The sequence below is a fragment of the Berghia stephanieae genome, chromosome 4, assembly GCF_034508935.2.
Source record: "Berghia stephanieae isolate SIO BIC M18660-M18661 chromosome 4, UCSD_Bste_1.3, whole genome shotgun sequence".
NCBI classification, from domain to species: Eukaryota; Metazoa; Mollusca; class Gastropoda; order Nudibranchia; family Aeolidiidae; genus Berghia; species Berghia stephanieae.
Genome location: NC_088363.1, coordinates 12629748 through 12637861, shown reverse-complemented (window position 1 = coordinate 12637861; position 8114 = coordinate 12629748). Strand labels below are relative to the sequence as shown.

General features: G+C 40.0%; 1 protein-coding gene across 1 annotated transcript in view; it reads right to left on the bottom strand.

Moving 5' to 3' along the window:
• Positions 1-7627, bottom strand: part of LOC144970042 (uncharacterized) — a 14093-nt gene extending 6466 nt beyond the window's left edge. The window contains exon 1 of the mRNA XM_078909238.1: positions 7413-7627. The gene's annotated coding sequence lies outside the window, so the exon portion shown is untranslated. The remainder of the gene's footprint in view (positions 1-7412) is intronic.
• Between the last annotated feature and the right edge of the window lie 487 nt (positions 7628-8114).

Below are 8114 nucleotides of genomic sequence, written 5' to 3'. Positions count from 1 at the left end.
CGTTAAAAATTCCTATTCTGGGCAACTTCGGTTGCCTCTGCTAATACGATAAATAAAATTGACCATCTTTTGTGTACGCCAAATTAATTCAGCGGAAAACCAAAGCAAATAATATCATGCTTGGACGTTTTCATAATTGGAATCGTAAACGTACTAACGTGTTATTGAATGTGACGATTATAGAGTACAATATCTACGTAAAATCACTCTGTGACTTCTTGACACAAAAAAAGACAATGATAGGTTGGTATGAATATCATTTTTTTTATGATAGCATATCATTCCTGCTGTTTTAGGAAGGCGGGGAGTTTGTTTTTCACTACGTGACCATAAAGAAATGATTTATAACAGCTAGCCTATAAAGCTGGACAAATGTCGATTTTATGCCAAATTACTTCTATCGCTGTAAAGAGATTGTTTATGAGTTTTTATTGATTGAGTTGAGTGAAAGAAATTAATGGCCGACAATCTCCATGTATGCTAGCTCAAGCCCCACTCTACCTTCTCCCTCCTCTTACAACACAATTAGACAGCTAGAGGAGATATTCAATCACTTTCAAATCAGAATTTCTAACATTTTAAAGAAGGAGGAAGACGTTGAGCATAATACACGGCAGCGATGTAGAAAATACTCAATCCATAGTTAAGAGTTATGGCTCTCTGCAACTTCTATCAGTAAAAAGCTTTAGGCCCCCTAGAAGAACTCAAAAAGACGAATACCTTCATCTTCGTAACGGGAATTCCTGATACAAAGGTATACGAGTAGTAGTAGTAGTAGTAGTAGTAGTAGTAGTAGTAGTAGTAGTAGTAGTAGTAGTAGTAGTAGTAGTAGTAGTAGTAGTAGTAGTAGTAGTAGTAGTAGTAGTAAAAGAAAAGAAGAAAGAAGAAGAAGAAGAAGAAGAAGAGAGAAGAAAGAAGAAAGAAGAAGAAGAAAGAAGAAGAAAAGAAGAAGAAGAAGAAGAAGAAGAAGAAGAAGAAGAAGAAGAAGAAGAAGAAGAAAGAAGAAGAAGAAGAAGAAGAAGAAGAAGAAGAAGAAGAAGAAGAAGAAGAAGAAGAAGAAGAAGAAGATGAAGATGAAGAAGAAGAAGAAGAAGAAGAAGAAGAAGAAGAAGAAGAAGAAGAAGAAGAAGAAGAAGAAAAAGAAAAAAAAATCAAATTATAACTACACAGCCGTAACTGGAACAAATCATGTATTTAAAATCTTGGCAAAAAACCGAATTCCTCAAATTTATAGTATCGGTTAATACGGTCCTCATCTTGTCAAACGTTATCAAACCTGGGATTTTTGTAAATGAAAATAGTTTGTTGGAACTTTAGAGTGCGTCCTATTCGAAGGGTAGCAAGCAATAGCTATAGCCGGTTTAACGCTAGAGAAATCGGGATAAACTCCGGCTCCATGAGCCTAATGGCTCTGAATACTTCCTTTATAACACAATTGGCTGTCTAAAAACCAATAACAAAGAGCTAGAGGTGAGTGACGTCAACTTCACCCATTCTGATGTACCCTTGAACTGTTTCTAAAAATAGCCTATTCTCGAGACTACTCCATTGACTGCATTATTGATTCCCAGCGTCTTAAAACAAGAATCGGCCTTTGACTATCGGCGCCTAATCGTTTTGGATTCAATTTGACACATATATTGGTATCGACCCAACCCCCTAATGACATCGATACACGGTGCAAATCAATCATACGCTCACAAAATCTCCACATTTTTTCTTGGGGGCAACCGTAAATCTAAAAATAGACTATTCTAGAATACGGTCTGGGCGTGACGATCTTACAAGACAACAGCGTTTTTGTTTGGTTTTGGTTTTTTTAAAATGTAATTTTGTGCGGGTGGGGTTGGGGCTTGCTGGGGATTGGAGGATGGGGGGGGGGGGGGGGGGGGGGGGGGGGGGGAGGAGGTTAATGTCAATAACGCCTTAACAAGAAATTGAAAAGATTTGACTCTATGTCGGATCGAACAAGAAATAGATTGAGAAAGGCAAGGATCAGACATGTTGGAATGCCTTGCAGTCCACACTTATTATTGCCCTTGAATCAACGTGTAGCAATTTGTAGGTCTGATAACCCAAGAAATTGTTATGAAACCAATGAAAAAAAAAGTGTCCGTTACAACAAAATGAAATCAAGTCCATAATGAGAGCGATCTATATTCATCCAACTTAGTCATCGATCACATGATTTGTTGCTGTACAACGGTTGGGACATTTCTCAATAAATTAATGTAAACACGCTGCTTTGTTTACAAATACCCTGGCACTAGAACCATCTAGCACTTGTAGTTTGACGTCATATTTTAGGCTTTTGCACCGCCAAGTGAGTTGTACCGTAGCCATCGTTATTTTATAGCCTGACACTGAAATCCAAAAGGACTGGCAGTTTGACGTCATTATTTGGTTTTTGCACCGCTTAGTGAGTTGTCGTTAGTAGAGCTCATGGAAACAAGTTATTCCATTGGTTGAACTATTGAATACAACTCACGATTTGTTTTCTTTTGTGGCAAAAGACTGGCATTTTGACGTCATTTTATGGTCAGTGTCAGGCCATAACTTTACGAAGGCCACGGTTGTTGTTAGTAGTGATCAAAGAAACAAGTGATTTCATTGGTTGAACTATTGAATACAACTCACAATTTGTTTTTTGTTTTTGTAGCAAAAGACTTGTCTTTTGACGTCATTGTTTTGTCAGTGTCAGGCTATGAGTTAACGACGGCTACGGCCCTATTCTATAGAAGGAAGACTTTTTAAAGATGGCCCCTGTCGTTCTAGACTTTTCCCTTATCATTTTACAATAGACTTCGCTTGAGGAAAGTGACAATGACAATTCCAGCATATTCTGAAAAAAAAAACATGTATTAAAAAATTTGGCCAGATAATTCTTCCTTCATATATCGATCAAATAAAAGTCTCCTCATCTTGTCATTAACTCTAAAACCATTCACTAAAAAAATGACAGAAACTCTCAAACCTGGGACTTCAACTGAGAGTTTTTTTTTACAAAGATGAGGGTCATTTTAATCGATCGATATTTGAATGACCAGTTTTCCAGCCAAAATGTCATATACGTATATTTTTCAGAGTGCGATGACAGTTCTGTAGGAATCAAACCATTTACAAAGCTGCCAATTTGGACTTTTTAAAAAATCGTAGTTTCCGAGGGGGAAAAAATAAATAAAGTTTAAATCACTTTAAATCGCTTTAGAAATAAATATGTCCTCAGCATGATCCCAAAAAATGATCCAAATTCCTGGATGTAGATTCTAAGAAACTAAACGTTCCTTTTCAACAAGTTTATTGAGTCAAAGAGGCGAATGCAGTCCTGTAGCTGGAGCTAAAAAAATTCGTATTTCAAAGAACTTTACAAGGGGTCCCTGGCCAACAGCAACACATAACATGAAGAACGAGACATGACGCCTGTTAGGCGATATTACATTTTTTTCCCCGACAAAGACAACGCTGTTAATGGCCAGGTACTCATTTTACACCCGAGTACGGTGAGAGAATGTGAGTAAAGAGCCTTTTCCAAGGACTCAACTATGCGCCGAGCGTGAGGCTCGAACCCAGGATCTTCCGATCCCAAAGCGAGTGTCAAACCACTATACCACATAGCCGCTAGGCAGGTCTGCATTCATTGACAATACATGAAAGATTCCTAATCCTTCCCGTTCGATTAACACCAAATCTTCACACAGAAAAGCTAATTAATCCCAAGCACTGACAGCTCGTGTTTGTCCGGCTTATCTCTTTTGTATTCAACTGACCACAGGACTGGTCAACAATGGACTCTTCTCCAGGCCCATTATTGTCAGGCGTTAGAGTTAGAGACACTGGCCAGCGGGCAGCTACGAGTCGCTCATCGCGGTCCAAACCTGTTGTTATCTTCCACAATGATTTAATCATAATACAGCCGAACTCAAGAAAAAAACTATATTGTTAAAAAAAAATTGGCCATAAAACTCGTCCTTCAAATATCGATCGATTTAAATGACTCTCATCTTGGCAAAAACTATCAAACCTAAGACTTCACGAAGTCTCAGGATTGAGAGTTTTTGTTAAGATTTGGGCTATTGAAATCGATCGATATTTGAAGGACGAGTTTTATGGCCAAAATTTCAAATAAGTGTTTTTCCAGAGTAAGACAGAATATCCTGATGATATCCCCGTTATTATCATAGCACGGCCACGCCACGCCATGCCAAAGGACCAGGTGGGAGGGAAGGTGTTTTGTTTACAAACGATCTCAGACGCCTGGATTCTATCGTACTCTCAAATTAAAACGTATTAAAAAATATGGCCAGAAAACTCGTCCTTCAAATATCGATCGCTTAAAGTGATCCTCGTGTTGTCACAAACTGTCCAACCTGGGACGTCACGAAGTCCCTGGTTTTAGAATGTTTGCCAAGATAAGGGATATTTCAATCGATCGATATTTGAAGGTCCAGTTTTCTGACCAACATTTTAAATACTTGTCCTTTTTTTTTTTGTTTTCTTCAGAATACATCAGTTTTGATGGTATGCTTTAAAGAAAAATACCAGTTACACGCCCCCCCCCCCCCCCCAGATCAATTACTCGGACACCCCCCCCCCCCCAATTTCGAAAGAAAAATAAACATAAAATAATAATTTAAAAAAGAGAAAAGAAAAGCAAAATTTGTCTGCCTCGAATGGGGATCGAACCTCAGACCTCCTGATTACCAATATTCTTGTGAAGAAATAGGGTGAAGTGGCCGAGTGGTTAGGGCATTGCACTGTGACCCGGAAAGCCCCTGCTTGCACTTTTTAGTGTGCAAGATTATTAACCCCCTAATTTGCTCATTTGGACAACATGGGTGATTCCTGTTGACATCAGACATCTTGTTTGATGGATTATGTATCTATATTCCTTAGTGGAATGCCTAGGCAATGACATCTCACTGTGACAACATGGGTGATTCCTGTTGACATCAGACATCTTGTTTGATGGATTATGTATCTATATTCCTTAGTGGAATGCCTAGGCGACGATATCTTATGGTGTCGTGACGGAAGGGCATAAAAAAAAAATAATAATAACAATGTGAAGAATGAAAGGATCAAATTGTCCCTACCATCGGGCAATCTCTGTGGTATAATGGTGTAGCATGTCTCACTGGTAATCAGAAGGTCGGAGGTTAGATCCCTAGTCGAGCAGGCTGATTTTTAAATGTTAAAAAAAAACCCCCAAAAAATCTTTTGTTGGTGACCATTTCCTGTATGACTCTGCCCGCCTGTTCTTGCCCTGTGTCATACACGCCTTTTCATAATTTTATTTATATCTTACACCAGTGCCTTCTCCCTAAATTTGTGGGAATCAACTGAGAACTAATCACTTAAAAGTGGCCGTCCGAGACAAATGACAAAGATCTGAGTAACGTCATCATCATTGGTTCTATTTGGTGTGTTACACCTACATTGTCATACTAAATCAAAACATAATCATCTGGCTTCTCCCAGTATTGATGGATTAAAATAGGACTAAACTTTTGAGCCAAAATGACTCAAACCCGAAATTTCGTTTAAAATTTTAAAATATTAGAAATTCCCTTTATTCATCCCCGTGGGAAAATATGTCTTTAAAGTCTACTCCAGGAGAGGACTAGAATAACCCAGGCGTCATCCGCAGAGCAGCGCGCAATGTGAGCTAGGGCGAGGTGACTTGCTCAAGGCCACACAGCGCGGCGGGAGATCGAACTCGGTACCTTTTGGGTACGAAGCAAAGACCGTACCGCTGAGCCACACTGCCCCACAATAATCTCTGTTCATCAAGATGGGAAGCTTGTCCAAGCTATTGTTTCAGTCAAGTTATTGTTATATTGTTTTCACCAAGCTATTCTCTGATGTCGTCCTCCTGCGACTATGGATCATTCGGACACCGGGTTGGATATCCTTCGTCACATATCAGGTGGGCTGTTCAAGGTCCGAGATTCGGGATAGTCTCGTGGCGGTCAACCGGAATTAATCCTTTGCCCCCGATATGCCTGAAGCACCCCCACCATCAACAAGGTAGGTGATCCGTGTGCATAATGGACGGTTCCCCTGTTTCGAGCCGAAATAAGTCCCGGAAACTCTTGAAATGAGCTTGAGCTTCCCTGACTTCGAACAGAGCTGCATACGAGACGGAAGTCGGTTTGGACGAATTCAATTTCAATCCCTCGAGAGTGCGGGGACATCGACTACTCGAAACTGGGTTGCCAGGCTTTTTCACCAGCAAGAGGAGACATTGGGTGGCAGCCAATCGGCTTCGGTCGAGATCCTGCTTAACAGCAAGATCACTACATCAGTGTGGACTTGCCACCTGTAAACATCCTACCCGTTATGGTCAAGAGACTGAAACTGCAGAGCATCTCGTTGAACGGTGTGTTGTGACTAAGCTTCGGACCGGTTTGCGACCGTATACAATAGGGGTGATGAGTTTGCGTCCTGGATAGATCGTCATAACATAGTAGTGTGAGCACCATTAGAAGATGCTGTAGTTTGATCGGAAGATCCAGGTTTCGAGTCCAGCTCGGAGAGGCGCATAGTTGAGTTCTTGGAAAAGGCTCTTGCTTCATATTCTTTCCCCGTGCTCAGGTGTAAAATGTGGATCTGGCTGTTAACAGCGTTGTCTCTATCAGAAAATAATTGTAGTATCGCATAACATGCGTCATGTCTCGTCCTACATGTTAAATGTTGATGTACGCTAGGGAACACTTGTAAAGAGCTTCCAGCATATTTAATGGATATATTGCTCTATATAATTCAATATTTTAACAAATCTTTTCCCATTTAATTCTGCCTCTAAAATATTTTATTTATCTATTCAAAAAAGGATTTTGCTTCAGATGTCCAAATGATTCAATATTCTCGCTTTGAAGTTTTTCATTTCACGCCATTTTTCTTTCTTGTTATGAATGTTGTCAGTCCTTACAACTTCATAGCCCTTCCGTTACATTTCCTTTCAAAACTAAACTATTGATCCCTTTTTCTACCAGAACTTTCTAATGGTCCACACTTCATAACGATATGGCCATAAACCATGGTTGTTGTTTTTGTATTGTTTGTTTGTTTGTTTGGGGTTTTTTTTGTTTTTTTTTTTTTTTATATTTGTTTTGGTAAATGACGGTGGTAGTGGTGGTGGTAACAACGGTAATGATGAGGATGGTGATGATGATGATGATGATGATGATATGATGATGATGATGATGATGATGATGATGGTGAAGATCATGATGATGATGATGATGATGATGATGATGATGAAGATCATGATAATGATGATGATGATGATGATGATGATGATGATGATGATGATGATGATGATGATGATGATGATGAAGATGAAGATCATGATAATGATGATGATGTTATCATAATCAAGCTAATGATATTTTATAAGGTAAAATATTTACCTAAAAATCGAAATGTTGTCCACAAAAAATAACTATCTACACAAACAGATAATTGAATCCTGATAGACGATAGACACCACAAGCTATCTCATTAATCCCCTGCCTGCCGGATCACAAAAATCACTTGAACTAACGGATCACGACGGGCAGGTTGAAAGTATTTCAATGTTCGTCAATCCCAGTACAGTCCTCGTCACTCGTCACGTCGCGTGACTGGCCCTCACGTCTGCCAGACGTTTGTCCGCCAGTCGAATGAAACCAAAGAACGGATGGACGAGCCCTAGATACTTGTTGGGCGTCTTCAATAATTCATCAGACAGGGGCTAGAACTAGAAGAAGAAGAAGCAGAGAGCAGGGGACTCAAAACATCTCTCACTTTAACCCCGGTTGTGTCGTGAAACACATTCATTACGTTTTACAGAAGCCAGGGAGGAACCTGATAGATTAGTTGATAGGGTACTCGCCTCACACGCAAAGGAACCGAGATCAATCCCGGGTGCGGGAGAGATTATCTATTTTCTGACCTAGCCCCCCCCCCCCCCACACACACACAAACACAAACACATACACTCCGGTCCACCCAGCAGTGGTTGGGTAGCTGGGTCTGTTTGATCTAGCGGTAAGTACTGTGCGTGGACAATCATCATCCTATCAAAAGGGTAGCAAGCAATTGCTATAGTCCATTTCACGCAATAGAAACCG